Source organism: Polyodon spathula, chromosome 10 (assembly GCF_017654505.1).
Source record: "Polyodon spathula isolate WHYD16114869_AA chromosome 10, ASM1765450v1, whole genome shotgun sequence".
In the NCBI taxonomy this organism is placed as follows: domain Eukaryota; kingdom Metazoa; phylum Chordata; class Actinopteri; order Acipenseriformes; family Polyodontidae; genus Polyodon; species Polyodon spathula.
This window is the reverse complement of record NC_054543.1, coordinates 36,414,742-36,437,534: the sequence shown is the minus strand read 5'-3', so window position 1 is coordinate 36,437,534 and position 22,793 is coordinate 36,414,742. Positions and strand designations below refer to the sequence as shown.

Sequence of the window (22,793 nt, the reverse complement as noted above, 5' to 3'; positions counted from 1 at the left end):
GCAGTACAACAAAAAAGAGATCCCAACTTGAACTATGTTAAAATTAATGTCCAACATAAAACAATGAAATGGACATCTATTAACTGGGATTGTTCAGAGACATGTATATAATCAGAGTTTGTTCTCTACGTTTGGCACTGAAGAGAAAGGACTAACTTCATCACCGCTTGTCCTGCAATGGTGTAAAAACTGAAGTAGTAAGCAAATCTAAAACATTCATTTGGAAACCAGAAATTCATCACCGTATAATCTTGACTTACCATCCTTCCACTCTCCTGTGGAAGGGTGAGGAAACCCCAAATGCTCATCTGCTGTTAATGTTATTCCATATTGATTTGATCTTCATGTTGGTGTACGTTGCAGGGTTTTTAAAATCTATGCAAAAAAAATTAATTAATTGTAAAAAAAAAAAAACCTTGGTTGATTGTATTGACGGTTCTTTGTAAATCTAGATGTTTTGACATGAAAATCTGCAATGCCGTAACAATTATTTCCTACATTAGATTTTTTTCAAAAAAGACAAAAAGATTTAAAAGCTAAAAGTATTCAAATTAAAAGCAATTTACTGTACCTGACTTTTGCCAGCTCCAGCATTTCTAACAGTAAAGATTGAATGCCTTACTGCTAAAAGCTCTTCTAGCTGAGAAACCTGCTGAGTGAACCATACAATAGATTATTATACTAGGAGCATACTGGTTTAAAAAGTGCTAGAATATTATACTTGATTTAATTTCATTTTCATATATCTGTGAAACTACTGCATAGACCCACAATGTCTTGACTGCTGGGGGGAAAAAACACACAGATACAAAAAATACAATGGTGAATTATATCATAATGATTAGTCAGTGAGCACAGCTCAAGGACAACTCCCCACAATTAACCATTTTGGGCGACCTCCACTCATTATTTTAATATACAAAAATATCACTTATAATATCATAGCACGATTAATCTTTTTTGATCCAAAAAACTAATCTGATGCTTTATACAAGAAGAAATCCTATTGGCAGTGTCTGGTCACATACAAAACTTGTACTGGAGAAAGATTAAAACTAACCGGTTATATGTTTATAACTGAAAAGACATTAGCCATATGTTGTTGTTGATGGCATCAAACATGAAGCATTACAGCCTCCATTCAATTTCCAATAAGCTAAGCAGAAAGTCGTTATCCCACCTTCAGTATGAAGTTTTCTTCTGGTTGGAGGCGGAGCTCTGCAATGGACTGGCGCACCATCTGTTCTAAATCCAGGTTTCTCTTTCAAGCAGTGGAAACAGGTCACTTAGCAGACCCTGGAAGATGGGCACATTGTAAGTTACTATTTTTGGCAGGTTAAAATCCCCTGAGAAAGGGGACCAAGGGTGAAATGTAATGTAATAAAAACAAACCATAACAAAAAGGCATAAAACGAACAAACATTATGGATTTATCATACCTCAACAATTACAACCCATATGGCTTGTTAAACTCAAGATGCTACCTTCACTAACAGATTAACAAACCAATTGTATTTTATTCACCACAGTGCTTTTTTATAGACAACTGTATGCGTACGACCCAAACTCTTTTGTTCAACTTGTTTGTTTAATACTTACTGTTTTTAACATCATTTAGCACAAAAGTGCCAGGGGAAAATTATGCTTCAATAATTTTTTTTTTTTTTTTATTGTCAACAAAATTCGTGTGGACCTGTGTCCAGACTTCTCTGATTAAATGGTCAACGGAACCATACCGTTTGTTCCAAAGAAAAAAAAAGTCAAATGTCAATATTTTTTTTTAACATGAATAGACAGCCCCCAACTCGGCAAAGGTAACATAATACTTTGTTGTGTAAACTTTGCAGGGTGTTTTGTAACACTCAGTGAGATATTTACTGCACATTAAGTCCACTAGCTGCTAGTAGGAACCGTCTACAGAGTTATGTAATTCGATAGGTTGTGAGATGCAGATAGGTTTTTTCGAGGGCAGGTACAGTATGAAATTTCAAAGCTGTGGAAAATATCTAGCTTCCCTAATTTAAACTACAATTTTCTATCAATAATAGTTATAAAGACATTTGCAACAGTAACTATTCTGTTAGCATATCAAAACGAAATGTTTCACAATTTACTGTTTACATTCACATTACCCCTCTTTAGAGAACCAGCCACTGCCAAGACGGATTTAATTGCTCTCAGACCCCAGTCATAATGGTCTTGTAAATTACAACAAAGGTATACAAATAATTAGAAAAGTAGGAACTACAGTCTTTTTAACACAGTTGTAAAAATTAGCATGATTGAAAGTGTAAATCTAGACAGAATGTGTTAAATGTGGGATTATGGTATTTCCCCCCACCTGTTTTGACATCAGCTCTTGACAGAGTGTGTACAGACTAATGAACTTTCTGGCGAATAATCTACTGTCAATGAATCCTTCAGCAACTAACATTATCTCACAGATCAGATCAAAATCCAGAATCACCATTGCGCATGGCCTGTTAACAGAAAGAACATAATAATAATAATAATAATAATAATAATAAATAATAATAATAATAATAATAATAATAATAATATACATGTAATTACTATACCTGTCCAATTTCACTGAGCTAAAACCATTCAGAAGATTATTTGTAATTGGGATATATTACAAGACTATAGAGTGTCAAAAAAAAAAAACTTCTGTACTGTAGGTCACAGCCACTCCCATGGCAAAGTAAAAAACAACCACATTTTAAAAAGCCTTGGTTATCACTTCTTTAATTCAATACATATAAAAAATAATAAATCATGAAAAACATTTCTAAATTATTTACAGCCCATTTTAACCATTCTTACAGTTGTTTCAAAACATTGCACTCTGATTTCATTTATTAATGCCACCTTAAATGTATTAGGCAAATTGTTGTTTAAAAAGTGGGAGTCATTGCTACAATTTAACCAGAGCAGCATACTGTTTTGCACCTAAACAGGGCCTTAAGATTTTCTGGGAGTCCCATTCTTCCAGCATAGCCAAGGTTAAGGGTTACGAAAATGCCAACACTTGGTTTCACTTCTATTGCTTTAAACTCATCAAAACACCCCCAAACTCTTATCTGGGAGATCCCTTTATAGATATGTGCAATGGACTGGAAAATAAACACAAACACACAAAACAGAATATAGTAACACATCTGAAACAAATCCATGTTATTGCACACTGCAGGAAGTTAGTCATTTCTGCAGGTAAAACTATAAAGAACTAAGTCAAGGGGACAAATGTCAAGTAGACAAGTGTACACTGATGAAGGCACTAGACAAAAAATGTGTCTGTTTGAGTCATGGATGTATATTTTAAAAGGTATCACATGTGGCTTTTTAGTTTACTAGCTAAACTCCTAAAAACAAAACATGAATTAATGCAACAGTGGGAAAACAGCCTGTAGCTCAGCACATTGTAATCCCTGTTCAAAGCAACTGAACACGTACACCATGATCCCAACTGAGCGGCCCAGGTACTTGGTGGTCTGTCTTCCCAGTGCCAGCAGGACCTGAAGGCGCTCCGCTCATTGTGAGGTGCAGAGACTGGGTTAGGGTAACACCTACACAAACACAGGGGGACTCTAAGCACAACTGTCCACACAGCTGGAATCCTTCAACACCAATGCAACATCTCGTTATTGTACCCACCTAATTGCAACTGCATTATCATTTTACCAAATACCTAACATAGAACATTGGCATTTTAAAAGTATGCTTATGTTTAACAAAGTAAGAACCTATTATATCAACTGTAAAGTGAGGAACACTCTTTTTTATGCCTGGTTTCACAGATTCTGAATAATACTAATCTTACACTAACTATTGTATGTTACCTTAGGTTGGTAGTCCAAGATTAGTGCTAGGCTGTGAAACCAAACGTTAAAGTTAGAAAAGTAATAAGAAATGTCTTAGTGTGTTAGAAACAAACATGGTGCAAAGTTTTCACTTCAGCAAATACTTTGTAAAACCAGGTCTATAAATGCTGCTAATACTGTTATATATATATATATATATATATATATATATATATATATATATATATATATATATATATATATATATATATATATATATATATCTATGATATATATATATATATTACAGATCGTGTTATATACATTTATATATATATATATTTATATAATGGCCAGCGCAGTCTCCAGACTTAAACCCCATCGAGCTGGTTTGGGATGAACTGGACAGAAGGGTGAAAGCAAAGCAACCTACAAATGCAACACATTTGTGAGAACTTCTGCAACAGTGTTGGGAAGAACTTTCCGAACATTATTTGATTTCCATTGTAGAAAGAATGCCACGAGTGTGTTCGGCTGTTATATCTGCAAAAGGTGGCTACTTTGATGAGTCAAAAATTTAGATTAAATTTTGTTAAACAAAACGATTCCATGATTTCTTTTTTATCTCCAATTGTTTATTTGTTCTATGCTTTAAATTCAGAGTACATTGAGACATTAAGCTGAGTAAATTTCAATAAAAACTGGAAAAATGGGGGTGTTCTAAAACTTTTGATATAGATAGAGGGTGTGGTGTGTGTGTATATATATATATATTATGGCTATTGCTGTGTCTAATAATGTGGAATAATTTCATATATATATATATATATATATATATATATATATATATATATATATATATATATATATATATATGAAATTATTCCACATTATTAGACACAGCAATCGTAACTAATTCATCATTAATACAATACTGTAGGCACAAGGTACTTAATGAGAACTCAATTAGAGACTGTTAGACATAACACAGAAGGAACCGTTTAATAATGTAAAACAAATCAAACCAAATATGAGATCACTTTCCTGGGGGGTAATTTGAATGAGCAGCACAACTATGTTGTACTTAAAATCATTTGTAACGAATAAAGAATTACATTATTTAAAAAAAAAAGTACATTTTTAATAACAGATATTTTTTACAGTACTATCTTAAAAAAAAAAAAAAATCTATATATAACTTTGTGTTTATAAAAGGCTTAACCTGCAAAATGGATTACATTAATGAAGTTTTTAACAGTTCTTAAAGTTTTAATGCAATTGGCAGATTTTAATGCAATTGGCAGAATCTTACCTATCAGTGAGTGAGGTAATGACAAGTCGAGGGGTGTTGCTCAGATACTGAAGCTGAGCATCACAAATATTGACATAACAGTGTCTTTGGTTTTCATTCCATCTGTGCCGTAACTGGGATAACCAGGACAATGCCTGCCCATTAGTCACCTAATAAAATAAATGCCAAATCAATCGACAATCAAAACAACACGCTTGGCCATCAGAGGATAAAAATCATACTCTCTGAGTATCAAGTATTACAATAAATCCTCATAGCTGCTCAGGAACGACTTGGCAGATGTGAATTATAGAGTAAGCATGCAATAGAAGAGTGATGAATAGAGCAAAGCATGCAAGGACGTTTTCTTTCTGATAGGGCTGACAGATTTCACTCTCAGGGTTCACTTCAAAGCCAGTCCACCTACAGCTCTCTCAGATGCTGGTTTCTGCTCACGTGCAGCTAACTGACTGTAGCTCGTTTAACATGTAAATGTTGGTATGTATGACCAGAAACATGGGTCCTTCTAATTATATCGCCAGATTATACTATTAAGAATAATTTATGGTTAAGAATTTCGGAACCTAGTTTTATCACATTTGGATAAGCAGTGTTTATGTGTAAAACTGAATGTTGAGGATGTGTGAATGCCTTGGAGCCAAGTAAGGTTAGGCCTGGTTAGTAGCTGCAATCTCAATGAGTATATCCTGCTTAAATAGCTTCAAATAAAATAATAAAGGCTGACTTTTTTCACTAGCTTTTATTATGCTGTGTTAGGCACTAGTGTCTTGAGAGGAGTCATGATACAATAAGATATCTTTAATACAGGCATTAGGCATTTGCAGTTAAATCAACACTCCTGAGAATTAATCTAAAGTGTCAATCTCAGTAACACAAAGACCTAATACAAGACAAAAGCAGTTTAAACCTACTGTACTGGCCCTGGAAGCAGCAGCCATGCATGCAATTGTCTGATGACAGCTTCATTACACCGTTGTTATAAACACACACACATAACGGGGCAGATGTAGTCTTTGTAATAAGCCAGTATTATATATATACACCCACACACATACACACCTCATGTATAATAGACCTAATTAAACACACAGTTTGTTCCATTATGCAACCAGCTTCTTCATTAAAGGTCATAACATATGTTAGACTTCCATGTGCTCACCCTTTATGTTTAATTAGGAACAGTTTCCTATATTAAATACCGGATCTGGAGGATTACCCAGAGGAAGGCCTTTTCAAAGCAATAATGGCATGGCTTTAACTGGAAAAATGGGACGACGTTCTTCTAAGATGAAAGGCAAAATTGAAGAAATCAAAACATGCTGTCACACTCAGACACAAGCAAGGGAAAATGCCCTTTTAACAGAGAAATTATTCTTTATGTTAGGCTTTTAAAATGCATGAGGGTAATTGCTACAACAAATTACCTTCTGTGCTACGAGCTTGGCTACGACGTCTCTAGCATGGACGTCAATTGTACAGGTTGTCATGATCTTCTGACGATCAACGGGGGTGAGGTCTCCTAGCAGCATGTTTATCAAGGCATTCAACTGGGTAATCTGGGAAATAATTATATTTCAATAGAGATCACACTGCAAAACTATTTTCTTTGAATGTCAAATGCTAAATGCTGCAGTTCTGCTCAAAGAGGTACTTCAATTGTAACACAATAATGAAATAGCGAGCTGTACCTTCCTGTCACCTGAAGATAAGCAGGCCAGAAAACTAAAAGCTGTATTAGCAGACTTGGTGAGCTATTCAATTGAAGGATCTAAACATTGCAGGATCTAAATACCATAGCCTGTTAATCATTAAATAAGAACCTCTCAGGCATTTTACATCTTACTACAAATAACAATATACAAAAGAGGCTCATGGGCATTTTTTGATTTTCATAAACTTGGTTATCAAATTGCAATTGTCTTAGTGGCACATAAGTAATAAAAGTACACCCTTTCAAAGCCATTTCAAACCCCTCTTCCAAGCGCTCAGAGGTTATTCCAACATCCGTTGCCCACCAAATCTAACTGCCGGCGAGGGCCATCTGGGCAGGGTAGTCAAACAACCACTGATAACGAGGCTTGTCATACCTGACCACAGCCTCCATGATCTCCTTCTGAACTGTGGATCAACTGTTTACCAACATTCAGCCTGATGGGTACAACAGAAAAGTTCAATCCAGGAATTTTGTTTAAGAAAATATATACCAGTAACTGTTTTAAAACAGGAATTAATTTCAGGTTGTGTTGTGGGTCAGAGTGGTCGATATTGTCCACTTTTTGAATTCATGCTATGACAACAAGTGTACCGGCGCGAGACAAAGAGCAGGGAGCCCATCCTGCTACCAAAGGATAATAAATACTATCTCTTGTATTAATTCACTTTTTTCACCACTACGATTACAGTTAACGGCAGGTAATAATTGTAATCCCAACTACGCCACCTTTCATTTTTTTTGTTTTTTTTATATAGAGGTGAGAGATCCCCTAGAATGTTTTAATTATTAGCAACCTTGAATAATCCTTCAGCAGGTATCAACAATTAACAAATATTATTTCAACAGATATCAATAATCATTAACAACATTTCAATAGATATCAATAATCAGCAAATCACAGTTCAATAAATAGCAATAATCATTAACAACACATAATATTTAAAATAGGTAACCATCATTAGCAATACATTGCAGTCTCTTGTCAATTACTACATTTTTTTTTTTTAAATAAAAGAGCCAAATCACTACCCACCCCAATGGCTAGGGTCCTAATATCCTGAGGGGAGACACAAACACTTGTAGCCAGGATGGCCCTAGGCAAACAAGCACAGCACCAGTTCCCCCTTACCTGAATGGCGCCATTTCATTGACTAAGCTTTTTGTCTACATGACCAGCCAATCACCACCAAACCCTTTATTGTACAGAGGAAGATACATTGAAAAGCTCCTGCTCCCATGCAGGCAGCAGCCCTCAGTACACACCTCAGAATACCAGGAATACAATTTAGCCCAAAATCACCTCCCTCCTGAATCAATTAAACGCAGAGCACAACCAGGCTGGGACCGTGATCATCTTACCATTTACCTATAACATTAATTTAAAAATCACAAATTTAAGACTGATAACATAAAATACAAAAAAGAACTACCCATAAAACATATTGCACTCTCAAAACTAGTATGTTCAGTTCTGTTTCATTCTTATTAAATCGTTTTCAAGTCGATTGTATAATTAATTCAAATACCTCTAGTATTTTTTAAAACATTCTAAATTCCTGTACATTATTCATTAGATAAAATGCGAATTTCAGTTTCCCTGTACATAACAGAATCGTCCTCACTTCAAAACATATCGTTCGTGCATCATTACAATTTCAACCCATTTCCTTTAACACAAGACATTTATAGCTCAGAAATTATATTCCAAAAGTTAGGCAATATCTCGTTGCTCATGTAACAAGGCCCAATTGGACAGTGAATGTGCTTTTCACACACATGGTTTGCAACCTGTTAGATTTACAAAAACAAAATTAGAAGTAAAAAGACAAAAGACTGAAGGTAGCTGATATCACACACAAACAACAAACAGGAAGACAAACAAAGAAACACCAACGAACACAAAGCACAAGACTGCTTTTCTTTCTGCCCTCTATGTTGTCTCTCCATTCTTTTCCAACCTGGTTTGTTGGTTTTAAGTAAGCTGCAAACGGAAATTGAATCAATCACCGCTTCTGATGCCATCTTACTCCCGTGCAGAGGACAGCTGTCAATCACTAAAAATCAACTCCAGGCGCTGAAATTCAGCAGGATCATTCACTCAAGGCACGTGCAAGGGTAGGAACACAACAAAAATTAAATATTCACACTCACTTTATGCCGTGAGCAAACAATAATTCAATAGTGAATAAACAAAACCAACACTCATAATAAATCATAATAATAATCTAAGTGATACTAAATGACAAACCATATTGTGAATGTGCAAATAAAAATACGTTAAAATAACACTGTGTTAAACACTTAATTGTTTAATGTTAGCCATGAACATTAGAATCCAAGATATGATTAAACCAGTTCCCAACCTATGGTCTGGGGTCCGCAAGCAAATCAAAGCAATGGCAGTGCATCTACCCATTTAAACATACTCAAACATTAAAAAGAGCTCCTATTTGATATTTACATGATTTTGCTATTTTTTCCCCCCAACATTGTTTGCATGCTGGTAGTGGTCCATGGAAAAAGCCACTGTGGAAAATGGTGGGAACCACTGGCATGTACAAACAATATCAACTTCTTTCTAATCAGCACAGATGGACAGGATATGTAATAGAAACAGTTGAAGGCACCTGGAAGTCAAGGTTGATGCCCTCAAACCTCTTGGCATCCTGCACCAGTTGATTTCTGATGTCCTCTGAGTTGGTGAAGATGCTCTGTAAGTGTGCCCAGGTCCTCTGCACCCCCATCCAGATGGAGATGACCAGGTCTGCCACCATCAGCTTCTTCTGCTAGCCGCTCATCTGCACCAGGAAGTACTCCACATACTTACTCATCAAGATGCTTTGCAGCTGGACCTGTGTCATACAAAACAAAGATCAACTATCTTGCATTGGCCTACCTCTTAACTTTCCAGTCATGAATTGCACCCCAATTTTCTCTCCAATTTCAATGTCTCAGCTGCAACAGACTCGTACTGTAGGACTGAAGATCAATGGGTCACCACCACTGCCACATGCGTTGTTAGGTTGTGCAAAGGAGATACATGGAACAGGGAATATGCCAGAGTGCATTATACAAGGTCAGCTAGAAATTTGCAATAAAACAGGCTGTCAAACCTGTCAGAGCTACTCTAAGGCTGCAATGCAACCATGCAATCTACGTGTGGTCGGATTTGAGGAAGATGGAGGATTATGAGGATTGCAACATCTGAAAGGTGTATTGTGCAAAAGGATTTCACCAAGTGCCTCTTCTATTAATGTTTTGAAGGATTAGGTAATCCCTTTATGGAGAAGCAAAGGAGAAAGACTAGTTTAGAGCATGTATTTATTTGCAGACAGCTCTTTTCAGAGCTAATAAAGAGCTGCTGAGCCGTGGCATTGTCTCTACCTCGCAGAAGCAATTTGACGGTTATCCTATCCCTGAAATACATACTCAAATGAAATACAAACAAAATAAATCTATAAACAACTTATCTAGAAGCAATTACCTGATTGTCTTCCAGTGTTTCAATCAGGTTTTCATTGGATTTCAGCAACAACGTGCCTGTGCCGTGATGTTTTTCATAGGAGAACTTCATCATGCTCCAGGTTTGATTAATCTCCATCAGCACTGAGGGGTTTGTGTGGTGCATTGGGTCACGGCTATATTCTTTCACCTCTGGAGGCCTGGCTAAATCAGTTTGGTTATCTTGACAGTTCACAAAACAATCTGAACAAGATCAGCACTGGGAATCTTTGCAGTGATTCTCAATTACAAAGGACAAGGATTGCGAATAAAGACACTACTGCCATCCCTTCTTGGTGGACTTCCAATCCAGATTCGCTCACATGTTAAGCGGAGCTCACCTTTTCAATTGTTAGTTCCTTCACTGCATTGTCTGCAATGTTTTTTGACTTCATCCTCCACTCGATGTAACTGCACTGCTAACAGATCTCCCAGTGTGGTCGTTTCGCTCATTACAAACCTCACCTTGGGGATAGTAAACAAGCATGTCAGAAACATGCTTTCTCAACCACAACTGAACATACAAAACCATTAGACCGTCAGCACCATGAAAAAGTACATACACAATATGAATGTAAGTGTAAGGGACTGGGACCTCCATGTCCACTCTCTGTTTCTTTGTGTGCAGCGAGAAGGGGGGGGGGGTTCTGTTATTCATGGGCCAGCATGGTTGAGTGGTTGAGAGGGAAGCCTTCTAGTGTTGTACCTTCAAAAGGTGTTTAACATTAAGATAACTTACTAGAAAAGCTGAACTTAACTAAGAAAAATGTGCCTAGATACTAAAAGCTTGTTGATATTCATGATATGGAGATATAGATATAGATTTTCAGGTACAAAAAACAAGGAACTATATTCAGAATATTCCACAGGTTATCTGTTTGTTTTTATACATACATATTTGGTCTTATACTGTAATCTTCTCTAAAATGTTTTTCGTTTAAATTTTAAATAGTATTATTACAAAACACACACACCCAATAGTGACGGGCATTACATGTTACATTCTTTTACAAATCTTCTCAAATCCATATCCATTTGTTCAACATTTCTTTCTTTCCATGGTCTTAGTCTAGTCCTAAATAATGTCATCAGCAGTGCTCTTGAAAATGTAAATCACTTAGACATTTGGTAAATCCACAATAAACCTTAATCTAATTTGAGTCTCAAATTGTAAAATAGCTTAAATAATAACCGATAAAAAGTACATAGAGTGTGCATCTCTGTAAATAACATATCTGAATAAAATGTCCCAGACTGATTTGAGTAGAACAATGTCTGAACAGCAATGTTTCAGTTGTTTATAATCTGGAACGCTGACTTGAAAAGAGATTTGCTGTATCCTCGAGTATTTGCATTCCTGTTTCCATTTTTTGCAACAGTCTAATAAAGGTGGATACTGTTAGCATGTCCAAAAGGTTTTCATTCTAACATGAATCAATATGCCACCTCTATATGTTTATTGTAAATGGTTAGTTCATTTTGTAATTTACCAATAAGCAGTTGTCTCAGAGCAGTATACAATATAAGTACAAGCAAACTAAAGAAGCAGTCTGTAATTTACTAGGTATAAACTTGGAATGAAGTAAACACAATGTCTGTACAGAATTATGACATTTTACAATTCCCAGTAAAAGATTTAGCCAATTTTTGTGTAAAAAAGTGTAGCGGACCCTAGATTTTAAAATACCCTCAGCCTTTCATAAAAAAATAAAAAATAAAACAGCTTAGCAGGAAAATTGACCTTATTTACTATTCTAGGCCATTCTAAAAAAGGAAAGATTGTATAGTGGGGTTGACTTTAAATCAACAAAACATGCCATTTAGTTAGTAATTTCATGCCTGATACAGGATTAATCTGGTGCTGCATGCTTACCTAGTCTATAAACTCATGTACATCAATCTTGAAGGTGATTTGATTCTGAAATTGTTCTCTGAACTCATGCTGATTTATCTGAAAGAACACGTTTTCCCAGCACTTTCAGCAAACATATAATTTAAATAAATGCTTAATAAAACTGACAGCTTGAAAGCTGACAGCCTCAGTGCTGCAGTTTTAATCGATTTACAGCTGATTGTCTACATAGGCTACAATAAGCTTGTGATGGTTTTGCCGGAATTGACACAGATCTCTCTATATTTAAAATAGGATCTCTGCAATGTAATTAAAATTAGTAAAGAATTGTTTTCTGGGATACAGCTGTTTGTAACATTTCATGCTGGATGGTATAATTCAAATATATTTATCTAGCCAGGATAGAACTCTTGAGATATACATCTGTTTTTTTAAGAGGGTCTTAACAAGAAAAAAAAAAGGACAAAACAGTTAACATAAAACAAAACCAAACAATACAAAACAGAAATAAGGAATACATAAAAATAAAAAATAAATAAATAAATAAATAAATAAATATAAACTTAAGAAGACATTACACACACTCACACACACACAATCTCCTGCTGCCATCTTGGATCATGTTACATCTTATATCCTTAGATTTCATGGTTATTTCACTTTTCAAGCAGAAAATATTCAGATCAACAAATTGACAAAATTATTTAGCTAAATGCGGTCTTGCGCTCCTTTTGCTCAGAATTCAAGTCACCCGCTTTGATGGTAATAAAATGTAACACCCTGAGACATTTCTCACACAATTAATTTGTTATTTAAATGATCCCAGAAACACATTGTGTAAAGGTTGCATCTCCCTGGGGGAAGGAGCGTTCAATCACGTTTGGGAAAGACCCTTTCAGGCAGATTTAACAGCCATGATTGGCATGTTGTTCTATATGTTATTGTTTCATTCTAATGGCTGGAGGCAGCCTACACTAATATCTTGAACATCGGACATGAACAGTGATAGTCTAGAACAGTGTTTTAGTCTCCTCATGTAGTATATAACCACAGTGTATAAGATGGCTTAATTGAAAAAAAAAAAAAAGAAAACCTTTTTTTAATAAATCTAAATTCAATGGCAAATAAATAAAGCAAATATGACAGCAGTTTTAGCAAGGGAATATCATAAGCTACAGGATTAAACATAACTCACCATACAAGGGGAGGTAACATTACACCCATTTTCAAGTAGGTCTTCTCTATCAGATTCATCGAAACTGCATTACCAACAAACACGGAATTGTTATCTTTAGACAGCTTTTTTTTTTTTTTGGAGTTCACAATTTGCCGCTTCACTGAAGCCTACCTCCAGCTTGTTACCAGGACAAAAAGAGAGAAACGGTTTTGGTTCAGAGCACAAAGCTAATCTCACCTCAAAGTGAACACATTTCCTCCTGATAACAGCCACTTCATTGGCCTGCAGAGGAGCTACTTCATGCTTTACTGTGAGGGCAGTCTATTTAAGGGTTTTCCATTTCTCTGGGTGCTCCTGTTGATAGCCAAAAGAAAAACATACATCATTTAACTCATTTACTACCTTAAAGATTTTAATGAGGCAAATTCTTCTGAGCTGGGGTTATAAACAATATAATCTCTTGCATTGCTTTCATTAACTATATTATGTAAACATTCTTATTTTTCAGTAAACTGAAAATGGTCTAACGGGATGTTAAACATTGTCCTTCGATAACTTTAAACAGTCAATGTACTGTATGTCCTTTATTGGGAAGTACAGGGCACCAAATTACTCCATTTAGGTTTTTTCATGTTTCATCAAGACCAGTCATGCTCTGAAACTACCAGTTTATGTAAGTGATCTGGCTACCAGATCAGAGCTATCCAGTCTTTATGGTTAAACAAGCCATAGTGATGACCAGGGAATTCCTGAGTCACATAAAAAAAATCAATTTAAATTGCACAATGGTTTCAGTGCAATATTTTAACTACTTCAAGCTGGGTGTAAAACTGCTCAGGCAGTTGCTGGCCGTAGGTTCTGAGCAGATCAGCAGTTGACTTCAAGGGTTTAAAATGATCGCCTGTTATCTGCCTGTTGTGGATAGCAATGAGGTTCCCCATGATTTCAACAAGACCTCCAGAGTCACCGTCTGCGATTTCCTTGGCTAAACCTTTTTCTGTTTCATGAATAAAAATGTTTCAATTTCGATTTAAATCAAATTTCATACTTTTAATGTTTTATGCTCTTCGCGATTTTAAGGTAGAAACTGGAAGACATGTAATACCTAAAAGTATTTAGTTAATTTCTAGTGAAAGAAGCACAAGTAGAATTGTCTGAATAGTGTTATTAAGGAAGACCTCTGTTGGTTTAACTGGGTTCTGTTTGTACACAGCTAAATATTGTAAAATTGAAATAGATTTTACGGTCCAACTATCTGGATCTAACAAATCTATTATAAACTGTCCACATTCTCGATTTAATAATAATTTTGTGGGTGAAACAATAAGAAACAAAAGGGGGTGATTTGACCAGCATATACCCTGGGGTTTTATTGGAGAATTTTACAGCATAGGGGAGCCATCCTGGAGGGCGATTCCTTAGTACTGTAAATGCTCAAATGAAATCCAGCTGTGAGCCCTGGCATTAAACACACAACCCTTCGTGTCATTACTTATATATCCATTATAATAGGTTGTCTTTGCTCATATGATAACTGATTGCAAATGTTGCTGGTTGAGAAAAGGTGTGAAAAAGTGAGAAGAAATAAGAAATGCGATTATAACATTTACTGTGATTTATTTAACATTTTTTCTTCATTACTATCCTCTTTTGCTCTGTTTTCATATACCATAGTATGTAGTTATATGTAAAATGAATACCGCTACATTAAATGCCATGCTGTTACATCTCTATATTGCACATGTAAGACTAATGAAATGATTGGTTTGTGAGAGCTCTAATGAAAGTCAAACTGAGCACACCACTGCAGGAAACCTGCATTGCACCGACGAAACTAGAAAACATGACGATTTGAGCTGCAGAAGTAGACTGCTTCATCAATAGTAATTTATCTGTACTGAGAACATGGCCATAGAAAATAAACTGCCACATGAATTCATTCCTGTTATCCATCCACAGGCAGCTGAAACTCTGACTTAGCTGAGCTTAGCTTAGCTGACGTAGCTGAAAAGTGACTTTGACAATGACACTCTTTACTCAATATGATCTGAGAGAAAGCTCAACTAATTCAGTCAACTGGTTTAAATCGGCCTTAATAGAAAAATAAAAAAGTATACAGTAAGGCTGAATTTAATAATAACAGTGTTTGCTTAGAGCATTGTCCTACCTAAAATCTCAGTTAATAGCAGATCACAAAGCGAATGTGTCGCTGAAGGCTTTAACTGACACTTATTCCTTTAGCTATTATTAGCATGTCTTGCAAAACAAGACAAATTACACACACTATATTAACGTTACATTGGGTCACACATTACTTACCGCATGCAATACAAATGACCTCATAGGTAATGCACTGGGCTACTCGATGTATGAAAGAGGCAGGCTTAAAGATATCTTTGACCATCCCGTCAATGATTAACATGTATTCCAAAGTCTAAGGGAGGCTTAAAAGTAATCTCACTGCCATTAAGTACCAGCTGTGCCTCAAATTAAGAGGCAGTCTTCAAAGCAGTGTCAGTGTTCTCAATTAATTATATTCAATTCAGATAAAGAATTATTACAAATGGATAGATTACCTGTATAAAATGACAAAGGATGTTATATAAAAAATGAGAGGTTTCCAATATGTATTCAATGCCTGGGTTCTCTTTTTCAGATTGCCTGCAGAAGATCCTGGTGAAATTGAGCCATAATGTTTGGTCATCTAAGCCAGACTCAAACACAGATCTCCAGAGCAGTAACTGCAGGCAACAATTGCATTACTTCTTCTTTTGCTACCACAATTTACCACGTCTGCCTTTTCCAAAAAATAGCGCAAATAAAAAGGCACTGTAATGTGTTGTTCTCTATAATCATGCAAACATGACTTTTACAAAAACTCATGTACATGTTTTATGTACAAGGTGAGAGAGCTACCACTTCTAACTACCTTTTCATTCTAAAATATTAAGGGAACATTTATAAATTCATAGACTCCCTAGCAAGGGGTCGTTAATAAATTACAGTAGCATTACATAATGAAGATGTTTTGAGCTGATTAATATTTTCTCCAGTTTCTTGGATCATATTGTAAATCTTGCCCATCCTCTCGTCTTTGTCACTGAAGCTAAGCAGACTGTTTTGAAACAGAAAAGCAAGCAGAATAGGCAAATATTGTACACTTTTCTCCCTAATTACACCCCTCTTAATGAGCTGGAGTTTACAAAGGCACTCTGACAAAATAGACTAGTTTAAAGTAGGTTACAACTGTGCACGTGCCAGTGGAATTGTGGGTCTGTGAACAATGCATTAGACTCAAGTGTTTCAGTCATAATTTCAATGGAGTAACCCACATAGTGCCCAACTGCCCATAACCTAGAATTATCCCCAAGGGAATACGATCTAATTCCATGTGTGATGGAGAATCCACTAAGGAGAAATAATATATTAAGGTGCGACTCCAAAGGTCACAGCAATACTGTAGCAGCAGACAAAAGTGAGTAAAGCTGTAGTATCGCTGTGTGTAATCTATTTCTATCAGTATGGATAAAAAGAAAATCCTACTCATGAATACGCTAATGGATGTTTCAAATAAATCAACAACCAAATACAGAAGTAAATAAGGGATCCCCAGTTGCTCATCCAGTAAAGGCACTAACATGCTGGACTGCAGGGCGGATCATGCAATCAAGAGCTTGCTGGTTTGAATTCTGCTGCTGCAGAGTTGCTGATTTTGGCTGGGGGCCTACAGGGAGCGCTGTATTGCCATTTGTACTCCAGTGGGCTTGGAAAGGAAATCTACTGGGAGAAGTTCACCTTATCACCCTTCAGTTATCCCTACTGGACAAACTCCCAAGCATGTCAGCATGCCTCTAATAGATATGTAAGGGATAACACATGGCAGGGTGTGAGCTGTGTTGCATTAACATATGGCTGTGGTTGGGTTGGAGACACAAAGTGAAGTATAACTCAATTATTTGGAAACCAAATGTACCAAACCACCCATGTCTTGGAGAATTTGTGATGCATTTTCAATTTGTTTTTTTGGTTATATCATGGGTATCGCCTAAAGATTGATTAAAAAGGAAGGATTGCAGTCAAGGTGTGACTGGGTGTCTTCCAGATCCAAAGCTTTTGAAACCTGCAGTCAGTTATTGTATGTCTCTGTAACTGGGAATTGAATTGCACATCATTAAATGTCTTTTTTCTGGCTTACATAAACCAAATCTTAAGAATCCCAAATTAATTTTGCTGAACCATAGAAAAAACAAAACAAAAAAATAATTGCACTAACTAGGCCTTACCTTAAATACCTAATGTTTATTTCAGGTCTTGTAGCTTTAATAGGAATAGTTATCAGTAAATTACATCTTACATATTTGTTACTTACAGAAGGATAAAAGTGTGTTGCATAGAATCCAGACACTCTGTCCATGAAGTGTAGATCTCTTGCTTATCCAGCAGGTCCAAAATGTTCTCACATTTTTTTAAAAACAAGGTCAGCTTCGCTCATCTTTAAAGATCTCTAAAGACATTTCCAGAACGCTTTTTAATGCATCCCAAAGAATTGCAGAACAAGAAGCAATTACTGTGGCAGGAATAGGCTATTCATTATTTCCACCAAACCAGGCAATTTAGTGCATGCACAACCAACTAGCTCCATTTTACTGACATTTTTCAAAGTGAGTTGTTTTGATGTTTTATTTTTTATGTGAACCAGGCTGGGATAACCAGAATGAACTCAACAACCACTACTGAACAGGTGCCAGACAACTCCAGGCACAGACTTCCCAGGCTTCAGGATATGATGCAAGTTGCTTGGGTTCAAGCAGTGAAAAGAAGCGATTGGTTTGGCAGCAGGAAAGGAGGTTGCCCATTAATATTGTTCTCCTCATAGGTAAACAGTTGTCCATGCTTCAATCATGTGACTATTGCTAAGGGTAATTTCTAGTGCTGACAGTTAGATTGTTCTCAATGACGAAGTTTCTTACCAGCCTTCAGCAGGTTGCAGCAGTGATAGAACATTTCAAAGGGGCATTTCAAACTGGGTGGAAAAACAGGGCTAAAATTCATAACAAATATTCTAGAAAAAAAATACCTACACTTGTGTATGAAATTATTTTGGTGGCTCAGGATCCTTTCACGCAGCTCCTGGGACCATTTCAAGTTGCCTGTAGTTGCTGGCAATATCTTTTTACTGAGTGTTTGGCAACAAATGTAAATGTGTAAACAAGACGCAAGATACTGGTGATATATATATATATATTATATATATATATAGTATATATATATATATATATATAATATATATATATATATATGATATATATATATTATACCTAAAATACCACACTGTGATTTTTCATAAACAAGAACTGACACCACTGCACTGAACATATGTTGTTTTTTTGGTCCTCTATTCTGTTTTACTTGAATCACGTCCCTTGTCTCTATCTATCTATCTATCTGGTATTACAAAACTAAAATGACAGCATTACAAAAAAAGCAATGTACACTGACAAATGGAATCAGGAAACTACTTACTTTTTTTTGGTCTTTGACTGTCAAGCATATTAAGCAGTTTGGAGCAAAGAGCTTGTTGATGGCTGGCCTCTCCAACGGGGTGTCAAAGATTTGCAAAAACTATCAAAAACAATCATGTCTTTAAACACATAGTTGAAACACAACAGTTCTTGTGATAAAAATGAAATCAATTAAAATCGGTAGGACTTTTGTAGTTTTCATATTTACAGAATATAAAGCTGGAAGTTATTCATGTGGTATTGTAAAAGCATGCATACCACAAAGACAAAACTAAATTACCTTGAAAGTCATACAAATATATATGTTTTGTCATCTCTGCAACGATTATGTGTCTGACAACTGCCCACTCTGAACAGTCAATTCTACAGCTAGTAATGATACTGCAAATGGAAAGAAAATTGTCTTCACCTCAAAGGCAAACTCCAGCCCTCTTGAGTCTTGAAATGCGAGGTTAAGCACAGTTCCTAGTCGCTGATCAAAATCCTTGTCTTGTTCAATGAATAAGGTGTAATCGGAGAGAAAATCCTGTATAGATTACAGTTTTCATCAGTAACTGTGGAAGATAATATGTAAATCATTGTCAAGCCCACACATTCACTGAGAGAGTGTGTCTGCATTCATGCATATTACCTGCAACAATCCTGGCAGAAGAATATAAAGTGAGGGTGCTGTAGTTCACTTACTTGAATGCAAACCCAAAACACAATGAACCTTGTATGTTTTAAAATAAATTTCATACTTGGAGAATGGAAGCCTGCTGTGGGGTATTTGACGGGCATCTAATATCACCACCGTGGGTAATTTAGCAGGGAATTTTGAGTGAGTGTTTTCCATTTTACCATTTCATGGAAAAGGTTATATTTCAGGTAATATTAGAGATTGGGTGTGGGGAAAAACAAAACTAATATTAACTGCAATTTTTTTAAATATGTGATAGTATTGTCTAAAGTAATAGGATAATAAAGAAGACTGCACCATCCCACTTGAAGAACAATTAAACTGTTTATGAAGCACTGTTTTCCATCAGGGGGACAAAGAAAACTGTGGTCCCATTTCGTGTACTCGTTTTCCCTGGGGTTAGAGGGGGTATTAAAACAGGAATTAAACTGCAATCCCTCTTTTAATACAACTGTCAAGAAAGCTTTTAGAAAAAACAGCAAAGTGTGGGTTAAAGCTTAAAAAGAGAATGTGGTGTACTTCTCTGCAATTTTGCTGAAATTTTCAAATGTATGATTTCACCAAGTAAGATTGTAGTGATTCAGATTTTTTTTAACCAGCCTCAGTTCAAAAGACATACCTCAAAGAAAGTCAGCCAACAATTTGAACTTATTGACAACCACAACTTTTAATTTTACACTGTAAACTATCTGCTGCGCTTTGAGGTACTGTAGATAACCCAGTAGCCACCCTCAAGTTTCAAAACTTGTATGCCATTTTAAAGTTCACTTTCATCCAGACAGCTCTCTAAGCAGTTATGACAAATAATGACAGTAAACAATGAAACCCAGAGAATAGAATCACAAACAACAAATAACAATTTTACATAATAGGCAGTTTTCAGCTCCGCAGAAAATGGTTCACCTTGACTAACAAAGCCGGCTTCCTCAATGTCAACAGACCTGCTCCTGGTGCATCACTGCTCCTGTCCTGCTGGGAAGCCGAAGGGAGGTCACTAAATTGTCTGAAGATGTATGGTGGAAATAAAATCACTGACCTACTCCAAAATTGGCCATATTATGTAGACAGAAGAATATCAGGTTATTGAACAGAGACCTGCTGTGCCTCCTTTATGGACGAGTTACCTGGTCTGTGTTTGTCTTTTACAATAGATTAAGGTCATACGACATTGACAGAACTTTGCCAAAACTGTATAAAGCACAAAGGAAACCTTTTTTTGGAGGACAAACAACAGCAGACAAACTAGTTAAAGTGAAGTACACTGTAAACATCAAGATTGGGTTAGAACAGAATTTACTCATAAGGCAACCTACTGATACTCCATTTTCTAGACATTATGTGAATACAGTGTAAAGGGAGAGAAAGAAAATAGGAAATACATATGATGTCAGTTTCAACCATTACTAACTGTAGTGATGTTACTATGTTCAGCATTATAGTGCATTCAACTGCATCTAAACCACACTGCTGTTCTTTCTCACAATGTATTCTCTGTCACTTCTTTCCACTTCCACAAACCGCAGCTGATTATTACACACGACAGGTATCAGTTCTTTGCTTATAAAATGACGGTATATGCATGGAAACTGCTCAAGGGATATGAGTGGTGTCTGAAATTAGGTATCAGGGGAAATCAAAATGAGCCTCATTTCTGAAGATGTTCTTCTGGTGCCTTTTTGAAAAAAATAATAGAAGAAATAATTTTAGAGAATTGTTTTCATTAGCAGAGTGCTGGAACGGCACATAATCCCTATGGTGTTTTCAAATTGTAGCAGATGAGTTACGGAGAATGTTTATGTAATACTGCAGTACTGCAGTGTACAGAGCTGGTCTACCTCCTTTATCGTTATCATTATGTTTGTGTACTTTGCACATAAATGGAAATAAAAAAAGGATACTGAAACACAAGTAAAGCCGTTTCAGAAAAATAAACACATAACAAAAGCTGTCAGTCAATCCAGCCTCATGTCTTTAAGTTATGTGGTGTATTACAGCTTAAACTGTATAGGTGCCCATAAACAAACTCCCCAATAGCTGACAGGAAGTGCACCTTTCCCTGGCCAGCAGTTTCCTCCATTTCCACTGGCACAAGCCGCTGGGCCCTCCCCAGGCAGAGCTTTTTCACCAAGTTGTACCAAAATGAAATTCTGGCATCACGGGATATCTGAACCTGGCCCAGGGCCACACTAGGCTGTTATTAAGAGCGGTGCAATCTAGTTTCATAGTACTTTGTACGGATCTTATTATACCAGTTTAAAGAAATTTAAAAGCACTGTGCACAGACAAAACCACTGTGTTCAGTGGTAAATAAATAGGCCTACTTATTATTTAAAAGACAAGAGTATCGTGTATAACGGTAAAAAGAACCAATAAGCTAGCTCTATTAAAAAATAAAACAAAGAACCATAAAAAAAATAAAAAATAAAATCTATGCTATAGGCCTATAGTCAGACCAGTGGACATGGAGGAATAATCACCCTTATGCACTAAGCCCTATAAGAGCCTTTAAAATGTATTTTTGTAATACTTTAAGCTATCGGGCACATGTTAGAATTATTACAATTTAAAAACCTAACTGGATGCTAGACAGTAGACACTAAATGACTTCCAAACTGTTCATTAATGTTTAATTATATTGTAATTACACACTTTACACACAGCAAGTGTACATAGTAAAACAAGCACCAAGTACCAAAGCTGCATCCCTGACAGTCCAACTTTCTTCCTAAAATGTATATTGTCTATGCAGCAAAAGATGGGTGGATTTTAACATTTTCACCTCAACTGTTTCTTTCAAATGCCTGTCAATTTTGTATAGATTTCAGCAAACATGTTTCAGAGGGCATCACCATACCCCCTGCTGTTGCTGAGATAGGAAGGTTTAAAAAACAGCACTCTATGAAGAAACAATGGAGTACCTTACAGTAAAAAGAATACATTTCCTTGGCAATTACAAAGTTATATAGTCTATTGATTAACTGCATACAGCTGATTAAATAATTGTATTGCAATTATATTTTGAATGCTGTGCCATTTAAATGCTGTAAAATGACTGTATAATATGCCTGTAACAAAGGTTATAATAGTTTTCATGCTTTGTTTTATTTTATTGCTCTGTTGAGAATCATTCATTTCTCTACAATTTTTCTTTAACTTCAGATCATTCATGAAGTGTTAAGACAGTTCAATGTTTTAAAGGTTTGCCTCTGTCAAGACTGTTCTTAAATACGCCA

General features: G+C 35.9%; 1 pseudogene; it reads right to left on the bottom strand.

Moving 5' to 3' along the window:
- The window catches only part of LOC121321945, a 48,372-nt pseudogene extending 32,609 nt beyond the window's left edge, over positions 1–15,763 (bottom strand).
- Between the last annotated feature and the right edge of the window lie 7,030 nt (positions 15,764–22,793).